The sequence below is a fragment of the Papio anubis genome, chromosome 11 (assembly GCF_008728515.1).
Source record: "Papio anubis isolate 15944 chromosome 11, Panubis1.0, whole genome shotgun sequence".
NCBI lineage: Eukaryota > Metazoa > Chordata > Mammalia > Primates > Cercopithecidae > Papio > Papio anubis.
Window position 1 is genome coordinate 29,452,292 of NC_044986.1, and position 24,861 is coordinate 29,477,152.

The 24,861-nt window shown below is 39.9% G+C and overlaps 1 protein-coding gene across 1 annotated transcript in view; it reads left to right on the plus strand.

Moving 5' to 3' along the window:
• The first annotated feature begins 11,902 nt into the window (after positions 1-11,902).
• STN1 (STN1 subunit of CST complex) overlaps positions 11,903-24,861 on the plus strand; it is a 94,458-nt gene continuing 81,499 nt past the window's right edge. The window contains exon 1 of the mRNA XM_009215306.4: positions 11,903-11,986. The gene's annotated coding sequence lies outside the window, so the exon portion shown is untranslated. The remainder of the gene's footprint in view (positions 11,987-24,861) is intronic.

The following is a 24,861-nucleotide window of genomic DNA, read 5'->3' on the forward strand; positions in this document are numbered from 1 at the left end:
GAGGCGGAGCTTGCAGTGAGCCGAGATCAGGCCAATGCAAACCAGCCTGGGAACACAGCGAGACTCCGAAAAAAAAAAAAAAAAAAAGATTAAGATCCTGTACCTCTATTCCCCTAGTACCATGTCCTGGAAGGAATCACTGTTAACTATTGTTTGTATATCCTTCCAGAAAATAAATCCACAACCATATGCACACATTTATGTCACTTTGCTACAGAAGTAAGAGTATCACACGTAAACTGCTCTGCAACTTGATTGATTTCATTTAACATATTCTATATGTCTTTTCATATCAGTGCATACACATACTTTCATAGTAGTTTCATATTATTCCACTACATAGATGTACCGTAATTTTTAAACCAGACTTTCCTACATGAATATGTGGATGGGGTTTGGTTTTTCACTTTTGCAAGTAAGATTACAAGGAACATTCTCAAATATCCTCTTTGCCCTTTTGTATAGTATATCTATAGGATAGATTCATAGACATAGAATTCCTAGATAAAATGTTGTGAGAACTTAAACTCTTTTTTAATTGTCAAATTGCTTTCCAAAAAAGCAGCACCAATTTAAATTCCAAAAATTTCCGTAGTCAATGCCAGAGAATGCCCCTTTCCTTGCACCCTCACTAGATGTGGACGTAACAAAATTTTTAAACCTTTGTCCATAATAAGAGGTGAAAAATATTACTTATGGGGTACTGATATAGTTTGGATATTTGTCCCTCCAAATCGCATGTGAAATTTGATCACCAATGTTGGAGTTGTTCGGGTCATGAGGGTGGATCCTCATGATTGGCCTCATGGTAATGAGTGAGTTCCCATTCTTAGCTCCCAAAAGAACTGCTTGTTGAGATGAGCCTAGTACCTCCTTCTCTCTCTCTTGCTTCTGCTCTCTTGCAATGTGCCCTCTGCACACTCTGGCTCCTCTTCCCCTTCCACTATGAGTGGAAGAAGCCTGAGGCACTCATTAGCAGCAGATGCTGGCACCATGCTTCTTGTACAGCCTGCAGAACCATAAGCCAAATAAATCTCTTTTCTTTAAATCACCCAGCTTCAGGCATTCATTTATAGCAACATAAGCTGACTAAGACACATGCCTTTGCATTAATATTTTTCAAATCCCCTTTGGGCAAATGAATTTAAAAATCTCCCTCCTCTCTTTGCTCCCTATAACCTTCTAGGTGGACTGAGACCATGACAGAACATGGAGTCTGCCCTTCAGAACTCCATTTCCACTCCACTTGCCCTTTGGCCAGCCACCTTACACAGTGTTCAAACTGAACAACTACACAGGTCAGCACTAGAGCCTCACTGTTTTGAAGGATATGTCTTTAATTATGGTAAGTCAGAACATCCTTTAGTATTTTTTATTGGCCATTTGTGTGTGTGTGTGCGCGTGTGTGTGTGTGTGTGTTTTTCTTTATGGAGAGCTATTCTGAGTAGCTGAAAATCCATTGAGGCAATATTTTCATGACTCTGTACACTATCCCAATAAGATGAGTGAATGGTAAATGAAAATATTTGGTACTTTATTTAGTATGTTGAAACAAGTCATCTTTAAATTTAGTGATTTTAGGCCACTAGTTCATCAGCCTCAACTAAAATTTCATATCCAAATGTATAATGTAATTCCTGTAGAGTGGTCCTCTTTTGATGGTAATAAAGATAATGGTCATGATAATAGATACAATTAATCAAGCATCTAATATATGGTAAGCAGGAGAGCTTAGAAGCCTCATACCCTCACCAGCTGTGCCTAACATACAGAACAGGCTCTGTGGTCTGATCAATTCTATTCTGATCCCTGCTCTACCTGTGTAGCTTGGAGAATTTACTTAGCCTCTCTGAAACTTAGCTTCTTCATCTCTGAAGTGGGAATGTTATTGTTATCATTATTTTTATTATTAATAATACATTCCTGATGGGGTTATGGTAAAAATTAAACAATATGTCACTTAACATGGCACCTGCTACCTAGTAAGTGCTCAACAATTGTGAGTTATGTTGACAGGGCATCTTATGTACATTATGGAACTCTCCTGATTTAAACAAACAAGCTTCAACAATTCTCCATTGCCAGCACAATAGGATTATGTTTGACCCTGTGTTCCTTAGAACTGTAGAGGTGCCCTAGGGATTGCTGCAGGGAAAAGCACTGAGAGAGCGAGGTAAGGCCAGTAAGCCTTCCAGGTCCATCCTCTTCAATCCAAACAGATCCACTTGTATCTGTCTTTTATGCTGCCGTTCCAATAACAATATTATTTGTTATTTTAAAAGTTTCCACTTTTTTTTTTTTTTTTTTTTTAAAGTAGAAGTTTCTCTGAACCGCAGGAGAGAAATCCTGGTTTTCAAAGCCTTCCACAATTTGGCCTTAACCTACTTTTCCAAGCTTATCTTCCTTGGTATTCAATCATGAATTTACCATCCCATTCTCTGCAATGGCTTATTCGCTGCCTGTACAATAGATTACTTATTCCTTAAAGATGGGCACTGTGTCACTTATATTTCAGCATTTTCAGAGACTAGCAGAGTTTCTGACACCTACTAGGGATTCAGTAAATATTTGCTGAAGCAATAAATGAGTCAGTGAATGAACCCTCCAGTTAAATTTGTCTCCTAGATGCCTCTCTCAAATGTGTCTTGTGTCTTTTCCTGCCCTTTGCTCATGAAGATTCCATTGTCCGCATGGCCTCTCCCCATCTCACCTCCACCAAATTCTTAATTCAGTTATAAGACTAAAACCAAATTGTGTGGTTACTATAATGTCAACTCTTGTCATCCTGGTTGGAAGGTTTCTCTTCCTCCCCGAAACTCATATGGTTTATGAGTTGCCTGTGCATTCACCTAGTGGTTTAGCATGCATTACTTCCTATTGACATTATCTATATGTCCTATCTTCCTGTTGTGGAAAGCAGTAACCATGTCTTGAAGTCTTTTTATGCTTCATTGCTTAGCCCAGTCTCATACATACTGTGTGCTCAATATACATCTGAGAAATAGATCAACAAATAAATGAATGTTTGGTTCCTTGATATCCCAGCCAGAGTAGCCCCAGAAAATGAAGGCTATACAACAGGAAATTGAGAGTGAGGCATTGTATCTCAAAAGTTTTAAACACTGGACTCCTTTTTGTTTGTTTGTTTGTTTCTTTTAGAGAGAGTCTAGCTCTGTCACTGTCACCCAGGCTGGAGTGCAGTGAAGCGATCTCGGCTCACTGCAACCTCTGCCTCCCAGGTTCTAGCAATTCTCCTGCCTCAGCCTCCCAAGTAGCTGAGATTACAGGTGTCCACCACCATGCCTGGCTAATGGGCTCCTTGATATAAGGACACTTGCCCTGGAGTAGTTGGTTAGAGGACCCTCAATTCCATACTTACCAGCCATATAGATTTACAATAGTGTACATTTAAGTTCAGGTCACAAAGCAAGAGTAAAAGGAAGCATTTTTTACTCACTAAAAATTGCACAATAAATAATGTCTTTGGAGAGAAATCCCTTCTTTCTGCAGCCCCTGTGACATAGACACTGTTTGGTTAGCACTGACATCTATGAAGAGCAGTGTTTCAGATATCTGCTCTTGCATAACAAGCCACCCCAAAAAGTGGTCATTTAAAATATCAGTGTTATATTGTGTCTCACACTCCTGGGCTCCTCTTTTTCAATCTCACCTGGGGTCAATTATACAGCTCTGGTCATCAACCTCCTGCCTAGAGCTGGAGGGTCCAAAATGGTCTAGTTACAGATCTGGCTGTTGGTGCTTGCTGTTTATTGAGGCCCATCAGTAATCCTTCCTGTAAACTAAGCTAGGCTTCTCACAGCAGAGAAAATCTCAGGATTTCAAGATGGTGAAGGTGGAAACTGCCAGGCCTCTTAAAACCCAGGTTCTGGAATTCACACAGCATCATTTTTGTCAGACATTTCTTCATTAGACAAAGCAAGTCACAAAGCAAGCCCAGATTCAAAGGATGGAAAATTAGATTCCATTTATTGATGGGAAGAGCAGCAAAGCCAAACAGCAAAAGGATATGAACTAGAAAGATGGGATTCACCGGGGGCCTTTCTAATGCTCTATCACAGGAAGCTCTACAGACGTCATTAACACTGCTCATCCCATTTCTACCCTTCATCATTCAGTGAGTGAGAACCACCTGAGTACTTTTGGTCAAAGGAGGCTGACTTCTGAATTTTCTTACTTAAAAAAAAAGTAATATTGACTCATGAGAGAAGTTTTAAAAATACTGTCAAGGCAAAGGAAAGAAAATAGCACCCACCTGCAATTCCACAACCCCAAAATAATCATTTTTAGGATTTAGGTATATATCCAGCTAGCCTTTTTTCTAAAATATTGATAATAAAATATAAACTATATGTTATTATATACCTTTCAGGCACTATACTGTGTACTTAGCATGGATTAACTCATTTAATATCATGACTCTACGAGATAGATATGATTACCTTCTTTACTGGAGAGGAAATTGAGGCTTAGAGACCTTAGCAAACTTAGTATTTTATATATAATACATTATATTATATATAATGCCATATAAGTTATACGTATATCTTATACATCTATCTTATATATCTCAAACTGTTTTGTAAACTCCATTTTTCATACAGTATTATATCATGTACATTTCATTACTTAATAGCTTTTGAACAGGCTGAATCAAAATTGAAAAGCAACAATGACTTCGCAATATTTGGATTTCTGGTTCCTGGCCATGTTTGCTTCTTGAGCCTGTCAGGTGTTTGCAGATTAGAACACAATAATGATGTGTGCCCTTCACTGAAAAGTACTAGCTTTGAAATTTTAATCTTTTATAAGAGTCTCAAGGCTTGATTTTGGCAAAGTTGGTTGATGGAGAATATAGCATCTGAATTGTTTTAAAATTAAGACACATTTCCTAAAAGCCCAGCAATGCAGGTGCAGAACTGGAGCTCATCCACCTCCCAGGAGCTGGAGTGGGAAATGAAGTATCAAGGGCCACAGGGGCATGCATAATATTTTCAGGCATCAGGTATTTGTGTTTTTATATGAGATGTTACTTAGCTCTCAATAAATGAACAAGTCCTTTCAGTGAGGTGGGCCTTGCATTTATATCTTTAATCTCTAAATTTCGTATATTCTAGGGCAAAAATTGACAGGGGTTTGTGGTATGTGGGAGGGAAGGTAGAAATGCTTGGGAAGAGAGATTCAATAATGTCCCTTTTTACAGGAAATAATAAATTAATAACCTGAAAAGATGTGAAAATAGCAAATAGAATATGAGAAGCAACATAAATGTACAACATAAAATGATGTGCTTTACAATTACTCTGTAAATTTAGTGCCTGTGTGTTCTTATTTATAAGGGGATGACATGATTCACCTCTATTTCTAGCTGTCAGAAATGAAGACTCAGCAAGATGTGTGGGAAAATTTTTAGAAATAAAGACCTTTAATCCACTTATTAAAATGATGCTCACAGTTCTCATTTCCAGCCTGCAATATAATAACAAAGATAAACATAGGAACAAAGCACTTTACTAATAAGGAGGAAATATTTTCATAGGCCTGATGTTGCCTTTTTACTTAACAGATATCATTGTGTTTTCAATTTATGAAGAAATACACAAGAAGAATAAACCAATTAAACAGACTGAGCTTTCCTAAATGCTGGTGATTATGTAGCCGTGCTGTGGATATTTACTTTTGGGAATGAGAAACCCTTGATTCCTAAATTTCTCTTTCATAACAGTGCCATATGCCCAATTGAGTAGAGATTCAATGTCATTGGCTTGGTACCAAACGAGTAGTAAACTGGTAAATAAGTAAATAAGTTTCTTTTCGTATTCCAATTATAGTAGATTGGAAATAGCTGCCTAGAACGCTAAGTTGAAATGGATTCTGAGGTTGACAGTCCAAGCTCAGAAGAAGAGTTCTGAGATAATTCAGTGATTTTTTTGCCACTGGCAGGCAATGCAGGGAACAGCAGCATGAATATCTCAGTGTTGCCATCCCTGTTAAGATGTAAGGAAATAATACTTTACATGAAACATCTGTTTAATATTAATAATGTTTTCCATAATTATCCAACACATACTTATTGAGCACGAATTAGGTTCTGGAAAATGTTTTAGGTACTGGGACACAAAAGTGAACAAACAATATACAAACACTAACTGACATTTGAACATAGTACTTCACTATTCCCAGTGATCTTTCCTGTATGATACCTTATTTAATTCTCACAATGGATTGGAAAAATAAATAAAACAGGTAGTGATATCTACATATTGCAGGTGAAGAGACCAAGGCAAAAAAAATCTGAGTGTATTTTCTGAGCTGAAGCATGCCCATAGAGCAAACAAAATACTTAATGGTGAAACTGTAAGAACATTTTTATTAAAATAAGAAAAAGATTCAATAAGATTCACCACTTTTATTCAACACTGTATAAGAGGAACATAAGAACTGAAAATGTATTATCTAAGTTACCCTTATTAAAGAATATACATTGTGGACAAATTCCAAGGACTCTATAGACACAATTAATATAAGGGCACAAGATTTCTGGATACAAAATCAGTGTATGAGAATCAACAGCATTTCTATGCATCATTAGTATTAACTGAAAAATGTAATAGTAAAAAATAATTATTCTCAACCACAGTAACAACAGGATGCAAATACAATTTCAACCAAATCCCAACTTAGTTATTTGTAGAATTTGACAAGCTCATCCTAAAGTTCATATTGAAATACATAGGGTCAACAAAAGATAAGACAATAATGAAGATCGAAATGGAGGGATACTCATGCTACCACATATCAAAACTTACTATAAAATTATAGCAATTAAGACAACATGTCCTTGGCCCAGGGACAGATGAATAAACCAGTCAAACAGGTTAGAGAGACTATGAACAGACCTGTGCATCAATGGAAACTTGATATATGGCAAAGTTGTATTGTCATCAATGGAAATGATGAACTAGTCAATAAATGGCCTTGAGAAATTGGCTATTTTATGGGAAAAAAATATGTTTGTACATTATATCACATACACACAAACTACTACTGTACAGGTAGATTAAAGACTTACAAATGAAAATCAAGTCTTTAAAACTTTCAAATACATATCACTGCAGAAATAAAATTTTTTTTCAAAAGGAAATATAGAAAAATATATTTATAACTTTGAGATTGGAAAAAATTCTTATACAAAACATAAGAAGACTGGTAAATTTAAATTTCTGTACAACAAAAATACTTTAAACAAAGTAAAAAGATAAGCTGCACATTTGGAGAAAATATTTGCAATGAATGCAACTGAGACTGGTTTCCAAAATATATAAAATCAACCCACAGAATACTAAAATAATGAACTCCCCCATCCACCATGGGCAAAGGATACAAACAGGCACTCACAGGAAAAACCCAAATGACAAGCATTTGGAAACGTGTTCAGCATCGTGCAGGATCAACAAAACACAAATTAAAACAATGATTTCACACCATCAAACTGTCAGAACAGCTTTTAAAGCTGGGAAAACTCAGCATTGATAAAGACGTAGAGCAAGAGAGATTCTCATACACTGATCACAGATATTCAGGAGTATAGGCTGATGGAGGCTCCAGGGTCTTCTGATACCACTGTTTTCATACGTGGCTTCCAGGATCACTGCAGCACGGAAAGAGCACAGAGAACTCAGTCATTCTTCTATGCTTACCCTGGAAGTAACACATAGCACATCCACTTACAGTCCATTGGCAGAACTAGTCTCATGATATCCATCTGGCTGCAGAGGAGGATGAGAAATGCAATCTTTTCGTGTGCCCGGAAAGAGAAAAATGAAACAAGATTTGATGAACACATGGCATTCTCTCAGCCATATCTGACAAAATAACATAAAGCTAGGTAGCAGATAAACGTTAATTTTACCCTTCTTTATGTTTGTGTACATATTTAAATACTTCATAATTTTTCAAAAAGGGGGAAAATGAAGAGAGATTAAATTATCTGTTCTGGTTTATAGATCTAATAAGTGGTGGATTGAATATAACTGTCTCTATACAAACTCTCTTCCTTCAAGAGTCAAATCCACGTACTGTATTCAGATTATTCATTTAAGAAATATTTATTGGCTGGGCACAGTGGCTCATGCCTGTAATGCTAGCACGTTGGGAGACTGAGGCGGGCAGATCACCTGAGGTCAGGAGTTTGAGACCAGCCTGGCCAACATGGTAAAACCCCATCTCTACCAAAAATACAAAAATTAGCTGGGCGTGGCGACAAGTGCCTGTAATCCCAGCTACTTGGGAGGCTGAGGCAGGAGAATTGCTTGAACCGAGGAGGCAGAGTTTTCAGTGAGCTGAGATTACACCACTGCACTGTAGCCTGGACTGCAGAGTGAGACTCTGTCTCATAAAAACCCCAAAAAAACAGAAATATTTATTGAGCTCCTGTTATATTCCCGCCCTTGAGCCTTGAGGAGTGTACAGTGCAATGGTAGAAGAGACAGACACATAAATTATTACAATACAATGGAACATGAAGCAAATTATATACAAAGTGCTCCTGACCATTATAACCTGGTAACATAGTCACCGGAGACTTCCTCATGATGGTCCTGACTCCCTGAGAGTTTTAAAATGTACATTAGCAATGCATGAGGTCAATGTCATCTTCAATTATGAGAGCTGAACTTTTGCAGAGTGATTTTAGAAAATGCCTCAAGTAAAACCTTGTCATAAACTCCACCTGATTCATACTCAGCCTGTACAGACTTGCTAGGGAGATGCTGCTAGAACAATACAGTCTTCTTAGACTTCATGTCTTCAGATAAGAAGTTCTTTGCTCATCTATCCCAAAGCAGAATTGAGAGAACCAAGTTTCCAAGGGAGAGGAGACTTGCTCAGCTTGCTAGTACTAAAGTCTTGGGCCACGTTGGTGAAAAGCCTAAGCTGACAGTTCTCAATGTGTGGCAAATCTGTGGAGGTCAGAGACGAAAAGACTTAGCATATTTTCTAGACTCTTCTATGATCACAATTTGCTTCTGATAATTTATCTCCTGATAGTCTCCTCAATGTGATTTTTAAAAATTTCCATTACACACACAACTCTGTTTCTCCAGGGAGTTCCGTATTCTAGTTTATTCATTCATTCAACACAAATATTTGAGCTGGAAATATAGTAACTAGCAAAACAGACACAGTCTCTGACTTCATGGAGTTTATATTCCAGCTGGGGAAGTAGACATTGATAGGTATGCCATTAAACTTCTTATATGTGAATAAGAGTTATGAAGAAAAATAAAAGGTGTTGTGAAAGAGAATAGTTGCTACTAGGAATGCTAACTTAGAATGGAAGGGTTAGGGAATGCAAAGTTAGGCTGGTGGTGGCTTGGCCTAGGGAACTGGTAGAGGAAAGTCTAGATATTTGTGATATTTTCTGGTGGCTAAATAGATAGGATTTGATGGTTCATACATAAGTAGATGGAAGGAGACAGATAATCCGGGGTGACTCCTAGGCCTGAATCGGTAATATAAATATTTCCCTTGCCTTGTTAGAATGTTTTCTCTTATCTGTTTTAAAAAAACATATTGGCCAGGCGCAGTAGCTCATGCCTGTAATCCCAGCAATTTGGGAGCCCAAGGCAGGCAGATCACCTGATTTCGGGAGTTCGAGACCAGCCTGACCCGACCAACATGGAGAAACCCCGTCTCTACTAAAAATACAAAATTAGCCAGGTGAGGAGTTGTGCACCTGTAATCCCAGCTACTCAAGAGGCTGAGGCAGGAGAATTGCTTGAACCAGGAGGCAGAGGCTGCAGTGAGCCGAAATCACTCCAGCCTGGGCAACAAGAGCGAAACTTCGTCTCCAAAAAAAAAAAAATTCATCTGTATGTTGCATTCCTTGCACACATGTTTGATCCTTAAACATAGATATTTCCTTACCTGACCAAAGGATGATTGGGATATTGACCACCTTTCACCTTGCTGTATTCAATGCCACTAGTCCTTTTGTCCTATAGGCAGGATGTTGCTAAATCCAGATATATGGGGCTCTCATCCCTCTCCTACTCTCTGTGGTTAGTCTATATTCTCAAAGAGTAATTTAAAATTTAAATTTCATTTATTTACACTGCAGTCACATGTACATTAACATGGTGCACACAGGATGTATACACAAAAGGGTATACAATGAAATGTAGACCTCCTTCAACCCCAGGTTGTCTACCTGCTCTGCCAAAGTCAAGTTTATTTTGTAAACAAATGGAACTGTTCAACACCTTGCAATCTTCACTTAACGTATCTGGAAGATCTTTTCATGTCATCTTTTTATAACCGTACACAATTTAATTAATTAATTTTTTATTTTTATTTTTATTTTGAAATGGAGTCTCTTGTCACCCAGGCTGGAATGCAACGGCGCAATCTTGGCTCACTGCAACCTCCACCTCCTGGGTTTAAACGATTTTCCTACCTCAGCCCCCGAGTAGCTGGGATTACAGGTGCCCACCACCACGCCTGGTTAATTTTTGTGTTTTTTTAGTAGAGATGGGGTTTCACCATGTTGGCCAGGCTGGTCTCGAACTCCTGACCTCAGGTGATCTGCCTGCCTCGACCTCCCAAAGTGCTGAGATTACAGGCATGAGCCACTGTGCCCCGCCACAGTTTAATTTAACTAATTTTATTTGTTTATTCTGCCCTTTATCAATGAACATTTTCATTGTTTCTAATCATAGGCCCTTACAAACAATGCTACAATAAATAATCTTTTATGTACCTCATTTCACAAATATGAAAGCACCTCTATAGAAAAAATTCCTATATGCAGAATGTGGAAGCAAAGGGATGTGCATTTGTAATTTCGATAGCTATTGCCGTAATTTTAAAGTATATTCCAATTTACACTTCCACTTGCAAATGTGTTAGAGTTCCTGCTTTCCCACCTCCTCACTCACACATTATGTCATCAAACTCTTTGATCTTTGCCAATCTGAGAAGTGCAAATATTATTGCACAATTCTGATCTGCATTTATCTCACAGTGAGATTGAACATCTTTTCTTTTGTAACAGCACTAAGATTATACCCCTTCTGTAAACTTTGCACATCTGCTATCTCATGTGAAAGAAGCTTTTCAAAATGAAAATTAGTAAAAAGTTTTCTTGATCAACTCTGAGTAAAGATAGATTACAAATCTGATTGATAATGTACAGTCTTTTGAATACGAAGAAACGAAGATCAGTTTTGATGAAGTCATTACCTAATTTGCAAAAGTTAAGTCATAAAATATTACTATTTATCACTGAGAGAAAACTAACATTGGCATATTTTCCCTTTTTCAAAAGGAACAAGCTATTCATTCATACAGCATGGGCGAATATTAAATGCATGTTGCTGAGTGAAAGAAGCCAGAATGATAAGGCTACATTCTGGAAAAATTTATATTCTGGAAAAGGCAAAACTTACAGAGACAGAAACAGATCTGCCAGTTGTTGCTGGGGTTTGGGAGAGAAGAATGTTGACTATGTGAAGCACAAGGGATCTTGGGGGGGCATGTAACTATTCCATATGCTACTGTAGGCGTGGATCCATGATACTATCATTTGTGGAAAACCATAGAACTTTACAAAACTAACAGTGAACCTTAATGTCTGCAAAATTTTACAAAATCAACTAGGAGGTTGGAGGATCCCAGGATGAAATACAGGCAATGACGAAAGAACCTAACTATATTACACATTTATAACATAACCGCACCGAAGAGGACTGGTAGTCTATAACTGTGGAAATACTGGAAACTGGAAAACTGAAGACAAGGAACTGTACTTAGCACTGTACTCTAGTTGGTAAAGTTGTTTCTCAAGGGGTACCGTTTAACAGTTCTGAGATACCGTTTAACAGTTCTGAGACTGCTGTACATGTATGCAGGGACTGAACAAATAAGTAAATGGCTGGTACATGCTCACTCTCAGGGAGGGAGGTCACAGGTAAACAAGGGGAAGAGGCTCTAATGTCATGCGTGGTTGTGGTTTAGAACCAGAAACATAAATATGAACTCATGTTTAGATTAATATAGATATTAATGGATAGATATAGAAATAATGATGAATATGGGTGTATATACAGGTTGCCATACAGTCATATATTTCTTATCCCTATCCACTGAGAGGGCCTAGAGACAACAATACTCCAGCAGCAACACACATATCTCGTGCCCATATCTTGGTTTCTATTGCCATTTCCCAACAAAAGGAGCCAGGACTTCTTGGAGAAATGGCTGATTTTAAGACTGGGTCAGAGAGTATACCAGATGACGCTGGCACATCTTATACTGCTAGAAAGTAAGGAAATGCTCAAAAAATGAAACCATGGAGATATTTCAAAGGAACACAGAAGCCAAGTGGAACAGCTCCCAGTGGCCAAAGTTGGAAAAATTGGGATTAAAAAAAAAGTATCAGGTTATAATCCAAAATATAAAATAAATAATCATCAGCTCATACTAATATGCATAGATTATTGAATAAATAAGTAAATGGGTGAAAAAAGACACTCTCTCCCATACAAAAGAAACCCAAATAATTTATGTAGATGATCGCCCTGCAATGAGGCAGAGGGTAACTCCCTACCCCATGTTAAGTGTGGACAGCACTTAGTGATTTGCTTCTGATGAACACAACACAGGAAGGAGGGGAAAAGTAACTTGGCAATGAAGAAACCTGACAAACACCACCTACTCCGGGAGACCAAGGTTAAGGCCATCAGTGATAAGTTATGTTGATAACATGTATTTTTGATATGATGTGTTGAGAATGTACTTAGTTTCTGTGGTCTTCTTCCCAAAGACCCCTGACACTGGGCTCACCAGGAGAAAATGAATCCAAATTAAGGGACATTCTACAAAATACCTGACCAACACTCCCTCCTGAAAACTGTCAAGGTCATCAAGGAAAGTCTAGGAGGAAGGAAAGTCTGAGAAATTGTCTCAACCCAGAGGAGCCTTAAGAAGCCATGACGGGCCGGGCGCAGTGGCTCACGCCTGTAATCCCAGCACTTTGGGAGGCCAAGGCCGGCGGATCACGAGGTCAGGAGATTGAGACCATCCCAGCTAACATGGTTAAACCCCATCTCTACTAAAAATACAAAAAAAAAAAAAAAAAATTAGCCACACGTGGTGGTGGGCATCTATAGTCCCAGCTACTCAGGAGGCTGAGGCAGGAGAATCTCTTGAAGCTGGGAGGCGGAGGCTGCAGTGAGCCGAGATCTCACCACTGCACTCCAGCCTGGACAACAGAGCGAGACTCCATCTTAAAAAATAAAAATAAAAAAATAAGAAAAGAAGCCATGACAACTAAATGGACTGTGATATCCTGAATGAGACACTGGAACAGAAAAAAGGATATTAATAAATCTGATCACAGCAGACAGCTGAGTTAATAAAAATGTGTCAATATTGTTTCCTCATTTGTTGTGACAAATGGTACCATACTAATGTAAGATGTTAATAATAGGGAAAACTGGATGCAGGATGTGTGGGAACTCTGTACTATCTTTGCAACTTTTCTGTAAAACTAACACTATTTTTATTCATTTATTTTTGAGACAGGGTCTCCATCTACCTCCCAGGCTAGAGTACAGTGGCACGATCACAGCTCACTGCATCCACGACCTCCTGGGCTCGCTAGATCCTCCAGCCTCAGCCTACTGAGTAGCTGTGACTACAGAAGTACGTCACTATGCCCGGCTAATTTTTGTATTTATTTGTAGAGATGGGGTTTCGCCATGTTGCCAGGCTGGTCTCGAACTCCTGGGCTCAAGCAATGTACCCACCTCAGCCTCCCAAAGTGCTAGGATTACTAACACTACTTGAGAGTAAAAAGTTTAAAACTTAAAAAATAAGATTGGTAGATGGATTGAGGAATGGGTAGATAGCTGTGTGATAAAGTATAAAAAAATATTATTGGTAAGATCTAGGTGCCAGGCATACGAGTGTTTGCTGTAAAATTTCTCTGACTTTACTGTATGTTTGAAAATATGCACAATAAAATGTTGGCAAAAAGAATATTAATATAATTCAGAGTTATTAATGTTGCTCATGTTTTTCTTTTTGCAACGTCATCTTTCTTTTTTCCTTATTTATTTATGGGCATGATTATATATACAAAGTTTTTAAAAAGAAAATTTTTCCTGTTGCATTTCATTTCTGACCATTACTAGCATTCATTTTTTCATAATTATTACTGAAAATTATTTTGTCATGTAGAAGATTGTTTAAAAATTATACCCTCTGGGTATCAAATCATTAGATATGCTACTGCCAAGTATAACCAAGTGTGTACTACCCAGGGAATCCCCCAGCCAGCTCCTGTCCTGGGGAAAGGCTGTGTAGGCAGCGTTCACTGGACTCTCTGTAGGGTGCTGAGAGCCCAAAGGGCAGCAGCAGCAGTGGCGGCATGAGGGCTGGCAGCCTTGACAGTGGCCCCACTGCCCTTGTGGTGGTGAGGAGCATGCTGTCAGCTTCAGCACAGGCATCTGCAGGAGACACTGGGCACTTTTGGCCCAGACATTGGCAGCCTCGACAGCAGACAGATTCCCAGGGAGCTGGAGCAGAGCAGGAGGAGGACCAGGGTGATGCCACCTGGTATCTGGGGAAAAAGCCAAACAAACAGGATTGTATGTATGTATATGTATATATTTTAGAGCCAGGGTCTTGCTCTGTTGCCCAGGCTGGAGTGCAGTGATATGATCAGAGCTCCCTGTAACCTCAAACTCCTGGGCTCAAGTGGTCCACTCACCTTGGCCTCCTGAAGTGCTGGGATTATAGGCGTGAGCCACTGCACCTGGCCTTGTTGCCTTTTATAACTCATTTTTCTCATTGTGGTTTTGACTTGTATTTCTCTAATGATCAGTAATGTTGAGCTTTTTTTCATATGCTTGTTGGCTGCATGTATATCTTCTTTTAAAAAGTGTCTGTTCATGTCCTTTGCCCACTCTTTAATGGGGTTCTTTGTTTTACTCTTATGAATTTGTTTAAGTTTATAGATGCTGGATATTGACTTTTGTCAGATGCGTAGTTTGTAAAAATTTTCTTCCGTTCTGTAGCTTGTCTGATTACTCTGATGATTGTTTCTTTTGCTGTACAGAAGCTCTTTAGTTTAATTAGATCCCGCTTGTCGATTTGTGCTTTTGTTGTCATTGCTTTTGGCACCTTCATCATGAAACCTTTGCCCGTCCCTATGTCCAAAATGGTTTTGCCTAGGTTGTTTTTCAGGGCTTTTATAGTTTTGGGTTTCACAGTTAAGTCTTTAATCCATCTTGATTTAATTCACACCAGTCAGAATGGGTACTGTTAAAAAGTCAAAAAATGACAGATGCTGGTGAGGTTGCGAAGAAAAAGAAATGCTTATACATTGTTGGTGGGAGTGTAAATTATTAGGCAAAAACCACAATTACTTTTTGCACCAACCTAATAGTTCAACAGTGTGCAAAGCAGTGGGGCAATTTCTTAAAGACTTAAAAACAAAACTACTCTTCAATTCAGCAATCCCATTACTGGGTACATACCCAAAAGAATATAAATCATTCTCTCATAAAGACGCATGCACACATATGTTTGTTGCAGCACCATTCACAATAGCAAAGACATGGAATCAACCTAAATGCCCATTAATGATAGACTGGATAGAGAAATTGTGGTCCCTATACACCATGGAATATTATGCAGCTATAAAAAAGAACGAGATCGTGTCCTTTGCAGGAACATGCATGGAGCTAGAGGCCATTATCCTTAGCAAAATAATACAGGAACAGGAAATCAAGTACCACATATGCTCATTTATAAGTGGGAGCTAAATGAATGAGAACTCATGGACACAAAGAGGGGAACAACACACACTGGGGTTCACCGAAGGATGGGAGGGTGGAAGAGGGAGAGAATCAGGAAAAATAACGAATGTGTACTAAGCTTAATACCTGGGTGATGAAATTATCTGTACAACAAACCCCCGTGACACAAGTTTACCTATGTATCAAACCTGCACATATACCCCTGAACTTAAAATCAAAGTCTAAAAAAAAAACAATAAAATCACATTTTAAGTGATTCAAAAATTTGTGGGAAAAAAAACTCATTTTTCTCATTTTTTAACAACTCCTCCCCACCTTCCTAATTTGTATAGTGATGACTTAGATATGCAACCCAGTTATCAGCTGGGGACTCCCTGCACATTCCATCCTTGGCTGAGTTTCTCTGGTTTTCTGAAAATTTCCAGATGTGCTTAAGTTCCCCATGGGTCTTGGAGTTTACACATCCATATTAGTCTCTGTTTTTACAGCACATAAATCTGGATGTGAAACTCCACTGCCTCTCACACCCGCCCTTCATGGGAGGTACCTCTTCACTAAAGATTTTGAGAGTGGCAGGCCAAGGCGGGTAGATCATCTGAGGTCGGGAGTTGGAGACCAGCCTGACCAACATGGAGAAACCCTGTCTCTACTGAAAATACAAAATTAGCTGGGCGTGGTGGCGCATGCCTGTAATCCCAGCTACTCAGGAGGCTGAGGCAGGAGAATCGCTTGAACCCAGGAGGCAGAGGTTCCGGCAAGCCGAGATTGTGCCACTGCACTCTAGCCTGGGTAACAAGAGCAAAATTCCGTCTCAAAACAACAGCCAAAAAGATTTGGGGAGAGCGATGGAGGAGTTTACATGGCAACGCAAATGACTTCAAATGCATAGGCCTGCTGGCTACAAGACAACAAGTGACAGGGCTGCTCTCACTACATCCTGGACCGGCTTCAAAGCCTGGATCAATGCTGGATGTCTTCCCAGTTACCAGCGAAAGGGCTGAAGCAGTATTTCTGAGTGTGGAAGATGCTGCCTCCAGAACCCTACCAGGCACTGTGCTTCCTTTTCAGTAGTGGAGGCATGAAATGCAGACATTTGTCCTTTACTTTGAAGGGGATGTCCCGGGGTAACCCAGGCTCTGTACTGATGTGGCACTGTGTGGCCTAAACATTTCACGGACATGGCAGAGCCCAAGCCTCTGAAGCACAAGTGTCTTATCAAGGCCTCCAATGTACTTGCACTTCTTGCTCACCCAGTATGATTAACATATCATTGACATAGTAGATCAATTTGATGTGATGTTCTCTCTAACTTCCAAAATGTATTCTAGCAGTGCAACAGCTAGTGTTTCCTGGGTCCTTGCCAAGGTGAACTCCTACATCATGGGAAAGCGCTCTCTTATCAATGAATTCTTCTTTATCTAACTGTATGCTCTACCTCCCTCGATTATGCATACTCAGGATTGTTAAAAGAAAAACTTTAGACAAATTAAATTTAACAGAGTTTAATTGAGCAAAGTATGATTTGTAAATCAGACAGCCACTTCTCCCCGACTCCGTCTCCCTCCCCTGCCAACCAGAGAGATTTATGGACAGAAAAAGGAAAGTGATGTTCAGAAAATGGAAATGAGGTACAGAAACAGATGGATTGGTTACAGCTCAGTGTTTGCCTTATTTGAAACAGTTGGCTGCCTGTGAGTGGTGGAAGTGTGGTTTCTGTGATTGGCTGGGACTCAGCTACTTGTTACAAGAGTAGGTTACAGTCTGTTTACACATCCAGTTAGGTTACAGTTCACTATGTACAGAAAAACCTTTAGGCAGAACTTAAAATATGACAGAAGGCAGCTTTAGGCTAAACTGAATTTAACAGCATCCCTATGTACTCTTCCAGCTTCTGACAAAACATGTTGTTCAGGTCCTGCAGCTCCTTCGAAGAATGGTCTCTTTTCTCCCTGAGCAGCTCCTCAATTATGTTGTAACTTCACCCTCATTACTGGTTTGGTGGCAGGATGAAGGGAGACGCTGAGATTCTGTAGGGAAAGAAGTTGTTTTCTTTCAAGGCAAAAATTTCTGTATTGACTTCAAAAGTAGGCAGTGTTAACCTTTAACCAGCCAGGAGAATGGACCCCTTCTGCAGGCCCAGAGAATTCAGAGGAAATCTGGGAAGTCAAAATTTACAAGGACCCCTGCCCATATGTCCTCACCCCAAATCTCAGGATCCCACTCCCTCCCAGCTAGGATTGTGACTTTGACATAGACAGGTCACTAGGATTGAGAATTCTGCCTTCACTGGAGCTCTGCGACTTTTGTTTGTTTGGTTGGTTGGTTTCATTTTTAAGACAGGGTCTTGCTCTGTCACCCAGGCTGGAGTGCACTGGCACGATCACGGATCATGGCAGCCTCAACCTCCTGAGGCCCAAGCAATCCTCCCACCTCACCCTCCCCAGTCGCTGGGACTACAGTCACGTACAACCACGCCCAGCTAATTTTGGTGTTTTTTGTAGAGAGAGGGTTTTGCCATGTTGCCCAGGCTGTTCTGGAATTCCTGAGCTCAAGCAATCCTCCCTCCTCCGTCTCCCAAAGTGCTAGGATTACAGGCATGAGCCCCAGTGCCCAGCCGTGGCTTTCTAATTTAAGTTCTGGGTCTCATCTTCAGGAGGTCCAAACTCTGACTGCAGGAGATGAGAGTCTCTTGTGCTGCCAAGATCTTCTGGCTTTTACATTCAGCTTGAAATTGGTAGTTAATCACCAGCAACCTTTCATTGTCTCTCTCCAATGCATCGAGAGTGGCCAGTAACAACCATGCCATTGTATTGTCCTTAAATCACTACTTTCCCCAAACCTCTGGATGGGCCTACAACCCATTCCAGTTCACCACTAGTGAAAGTTTCGCCCCACCAGGGACTCCATCTACCACTAGGGAAGGGTTCTCATCACCAGCCAGTCAGCAGCGAGCCAGCTTCAAAGTCCTATGTTAGAGGCGGCTTCCTAGGACCACTTTACCCCTGTGCCTGCTGTTGTATGTCAGGTTCCTCCTGGCTCTCAGACTCTGAGATTTGCTTGATAGGGAATATTAGAAAATGCTTTCAGGAGCTGAGTCCTGAGGGCGCGAGGGAAGCAGGATTGCACAGAGGGAGAAGTTGAATTGAAGGGCAGTTACAATAGAGGCCTCAGCTGATTCCACAGAAATTTCTGGAGCTGGGATAGTTAATCAGAAATGTCATGCACTAAGGTCTGGGAATGTGTCAACTGGTTACTGTCCCTGAGGGGAGAACATAATTTTGGATGAGATCACCCTACCTTGAAAGTGGCCAGTAAAAGCCCCTTTTTCCTCTACTCAATCCTGCTTCCCTCACCCACCCAGGGCTCAGCTTCTGAAAGCGTTTCCTAATATTCCCCTACAGAGGAACCTCAGAGTCTGAGAGTGGGGAACCTGACCTGCAGATAGGATGACCAGGAGTAACCAGGACTGAGGAACAGCCTAGGACGTGGGAACATCAGCGTTAAAACTGAACAGTCCCAAGCACACAAGGATGTTTGGTCACTCTAGAACATCTGTCCATAAGCCCTGGCCTTAAAATACACTATAGGGAGCTGCGATTCTGTCAATTATAATTTATCAATAACAATGAATATATGTGGCTGGGTGTGATGGCTCACACCTGTAATCATAACACTTTGGGAGGCCAAGGTAGGAGGATCACTTAAGGCCAGGACTTAAAAACAAGCCTGAGCAACGTAGCAAGACTTCGTCCTTTCAAAACATTGAAAAATTAGCTGGGCATAGTGGTACACACCTGTACTCCCATCTGCTGGGCAGACTGAGGTGGGAGGATCTCTTGAGCCTAGCCAGTCAAGGTTATAGTGAGCTGTGATTGCACCACTGCACTCCAGCCTGGGTGATAGAGTAAGACCCTGTCTCTTAAAAAACAAAGCAAAACAAACAACAAAATGAATATATATGAATAGAATATACGTCAGTAGTTAAGATGCTGGGCCACTGGATACATTTTAAGGAGTAGCTCAACTAAAAAATGCTGCTAGAAGATTTGTGATTATTTGACTATATTTGACTTGTAATATTTAGCGAATCATTGAGTAGGAATATTAACATGTCTTAGATCATGTCCCTGACATAAAAATGGAGTAGAAGTTGCTGAAACAAGGCCAAGGAAACAAGTTGCAGGGAAATAAAAGATAACATCAAAAAAAACTAGAAGCATTAAAGGCATCAGGTTGGCTAGCAACAGCATCAGAACCACCTGGGTCTCTTACTGCAAATGCAGAGTCCCACCAGCAGAAATAACCCAATTTGGTGGCTCCAAGATCGGGACAGGGGGCCACTGGAGGCTTCCTTTCTAACAAGTTCCATAGAAGATACTAATGCAAGTGACACCACATCTTACTCTAAGACGCACTGCAGTGTTTCTACCATCTACTTTCTTTTAGCCCATTGATTAATCACCAATTATGTTCTTAAGTTTTAGCAAGTTAGGTTGCCAGAAAAAATACAGAACACCTAGTTAAATTTATATTTCAGATGAACAACAAACAGCTTTTTAGTATGTCTCACGGAACCATAAAATATTAATAATACAAAAATATAATATGCTATAATAGTAAGGTAATGCTAGAATATGAATAATACTGTTATAAATTAAATGATCACATCAAATAGACATAAATAAGTAATTATAATAAATATAATAGAAGTGTTTAGTAAGAAGAAACTATTCATTGTTTACCTGAAATTCAAATGTAACTGAACCTCCTGCATTTTGATTTGCTAAATCTGCCAGCCCTGCTATCAAGGGAATTTTCAAACAGACACAAAAATAGAAAGAAAGTAGAATAGACCCACATGTAACCATCCCTCTGCTTGAATAATTATCAACATTTTGCTCCAGTTATTTTTTATTGAACTTTTATGCTTATCCCCCATGCTGTGGAGGACATAGAAAAAAATGATGTTCTTAAGTAGCTTATCCTTAAGTTGGGGAACATGGTCCACATTCCTCAAATAACTATTGAAGAAATAGGTGCTGAAGTGTATGATGCTGACTGTAAGTTCCACAGGAGTTTGGGGAAGAGAGTATCAGCCAGTGTTGACTGGGGTGGTCTTGGCTGAGGGGAGGCGGGAGTGGAGATTGTGTTAGGCCTGATAAAGTCTGCGTAGATAAAGAGATGATTAAGCAGGCTTTCCAGGTGGTAGATGAGGTAACCAGGATAACCCGGCTGTATTCACTCGGCTCTATAAAAAAAATCTCTCTCTCCATTTGAAAGCACTTACCGCACCCGGACCCTCCGCCCCACCCCTGTGCTTCACACTTTAATCATCTCAGCCCAGAGCAGCTGTCACCCATCAGGCTAATATACATCAAGCACTACTGCAAATTACATCATCAGAACCGATTAGCTCTTGAACATGTCAGCATAATAGCGCTTCGATCTTCTCTGGGTGACTCGTTAATTAACCTCTGAAATATGCTGTCTTTGACATCATTGGGGAGTTAAATTTTTCCTAGATTGAAAGTAGCCCTGGGGAAAATTATAAGTTGATAAGAGAAAGAAAATTCATTCAGTCACGCAGCTTTATGCTAATGCTCATGAAACATCATGGCTACTTGAATTTATAGGCATGTGAAAGGAAAATTAATCTCAGGACCCCCAAATCACTAAACCAAAGGGAAAAGTCAAACTGGGAACTGCGTAGGGCAAACCTGCCTCGAGTTCTACTCCTCGATAAGATAGCTGCAAAGATGAAAAAGGTATCTACATCCCTTACAATTTGCCCACAAGGAAATTCCTTGTGGACAAAGGACCGACAGAACTCAGTCATTCCTCTGTTCATGTAAGACAAATGCATATCTGATTGCTACCTTTGGCCTATTGTTTCACTAAGCCAGACTAAGGCCCAAGTGACTATTCCTGTAAATTGCTGTATTCAGTGAAAGGCTCATCAGAAACTCAAAAGAATGCAACCATTTTTCCTTTATCTACCTGTGACCTGGAAGCCCCCACCCCACTTCAAGTTGTCTTGCCTTTCTGGACCGAACTAATGTACGTCTTATATATATTGATTGATGTTCGGCGTCATCCTAAAATGTAAAATACCAGGTTGTGCCCCAACCACCTTGGGCACATGTCTTCAGGACTCCTGGGGCCATGTCACGAGTGCATCCTTAACCTTGGCAGAATAAACTTCCTAAATTGATTGAGACTTGTCTCAGATACTCTTTGGTTTACAAGGCACGTGTTGAAAAATAAAGCTAAGTACAAAATGATGCTCTGTGTCTTCTCTGGAATCGCATTAACATTTAACATGATCAGTTTTTTGTTTTTTGTTTTTGTTTTTGAGACGGAGTCTCGCTATGTTGCCAGGCTGGAGTGCAGAGGCGCGATCTCGGCTTACTGAAACCTCCGCCTCCTGGGTTCAAGGGATTCCTCCGCGTTAGCCTCCCGAGTAGCTGGGATTACAGGCATGTGCCACCACACCCAGCTAATTTTTGTACTTTTAGTAGAGACGGGGTTTCACCATGTTGGCCAGGATGGTCTCAATCTCCTGACCTCGTGAAAAATGATCAGTTTTTCTATACAAGTGATAAGAAGGCAAAATGTGGGGTCTTACACATTCACACACTCACTTCTGAATTCCTCTCAACTTTAAATGTAACTGTAAATACTAAGAAGAATCCAAACTTGAAAAAAATACTTTATTGAAATATAGCTACAGATCAAGAAACACAAAATAACCAGTAGCCCCACAAGCTCTCTTCATGCTCCTTTGAAGTCAACACCCTTCATCAAAGGGTAATTGATTTCTTGACTTCTAATAGCATAGAACAGCTTTGACTGATTTTGTACTTCATATAAATGGAATCATATGATATGTACTGTCTTCTGTGTTTGCCTTCTTTCATTCCACATCACAGTTGAGAGATTTAAGAGATATAGCTTTTGTAATTAATATATACTCAACATTTTAAAAACTGGAGCTGGGTGCGGTGTTTCAGGCCTGTAGTTGCAACACCTGGAGAGGCCAAGATGGGAGGATCACTTGCACCTAGGAGTTTAAGACCAGCCAGAGCAACATAGTGAGACCCCATCTCTACCAAAATTAAAAAAAAAAAAAATTTGGAAAACATCACTTTAGATTACTTTTAAAATTGTAAGTATGGGCTGGGCGTGGTGGCTCACACCTGTAATCCCAACACTTTGGGAGGATGAGGTGGGCGGATCATGAGGTCAAGAGATAGAGACCATCCTGGCCAACGTGGTGAAATCCCGTCTCTACTAAAAATACAAAAATTAGCTGGGCATGGTGGCGGGCGCCTATAATTCCAGCTACTCGGGAGGCTGAGGCAGGAGAATCACTTGAACCCAGGAGGCAGAGGTTGCAGTGAGCCAAGATCATGCCACTGCACTCCAGCCTGGTGACAGAGCAAGACTCCATCTAAAAAAAAAAAAAAAAAAGTGTATACATGTCTATACACAATTTATTTGACCAAAATTATAAACTTTTATAAATGTCCTGCCTAAAAAGAAAAGTTATTTTTTCTTTTTGACATTTTTATTAATTCGTTTATCCTGGCCTATTATAATGATTATTAATCCAATTTCTCCAAAACTTAATCCTTACCCAGCTCCAAATGCCTTACAATCTTTGTAGCATCTTTATGAGAAGAGAAATATAAGAATAACACAAAGGTGTTTTCCAGCTGGTGGACTCACTAGCAGCTGGTGGCCACTAGGGAGGTCGATGTGCTGCCAGCTCTGCCCCTGTAAGGACATCTGTCATCTGTCAGAGCAATACTCTGGGACTTTCTCAGAAGAGTGCATGTGCATCAAGACTTGGTTGATTGTTTCCATTCACTTAATTATAAGCCTGAGTCCAGTTTTTTAAAAAAAGGGTCCAGTTTAAAAAAAAAGTGATCACCCATCACATAAACCACTAGTAACCATGGGAAATTCCAAAGTTGGCAAGACATTGTGATTTATGACTTAAATGACCAGGCATAATGTAGAACGCAGGCAACTGTCACATAGATTTTTACACCATAAACTCCAGAAACCGAGCCCAGTGTTGCCCTGTGATACAGGCTTTCTAAAAAAATTCTTTGATTTTCTTTTTAATTTTAAAAATTGTGTTAAAATACATGTAACATAAAATTTACCATCTTAACCATTTTAAGCATACAGTTCGGTGGTATTAAGTATATTCATATTATTGTGCAATTATGACTGCCATCCATCTCCAGAACTCTTCATTTTGCAAAACTGAAACTCTGTACCCATTAATCAGTAACTCCTCATCCCCACTACCCCAGCCCCTGAAAACCATCTTTCCACTTTCTTCAAGATGCAGATTTTTAAAGCACAAAATGCAGAGTTCTCTTGTGTACTCAATCCAGTCTCTTGGGACACAAATTTTCCTTAATTAAAGTCATTCTCTGCTCTCCGGAATGAACCCTAGCCCATTACCTCCTGCCCTCTTCATCTTTGCAAGGGTCATTATCCTTTGGTCAAGTTTCTGCCATTTGGGCAAGAAGAAGGAGCTATTTGACTCACATGTAAGGACCCAAGTAGCCCTCTTGGTGCAGTGGGCAGCGCTGTCAGTCTCATAAGTGTAAGGACCTAGATGGTATCTCAACCTCAGCCATCTCTCCCTTTCATGTCTGCTTCTTCTCATTCCAAGAATGCAAATTGCACCCTGGTTCACCTGGGGCCTTCTGCTGACATAGGAATCTCCTTCAAAGTCTGTGAGGCAAGCTGGGCTGTGAGTAACTGTTATCTACAACTAGGCAGTTTGTGACTTTGTTCTACAATTCAGTCCTTCACTCCTTAAATTCTTGAGCCACCTTAATTCCCTTGACCAAATGGACTTGCTATTAACTAAAAGCTATATCATTAATAACTTCTAGTTGTGGGTGATAGTGAAGATCAGCAAATTATCTTACCAAAATGCAAACATAAAACTGGACAAAACTGATCAAAACAACCATTGCAGCACTCTGAGATCAAA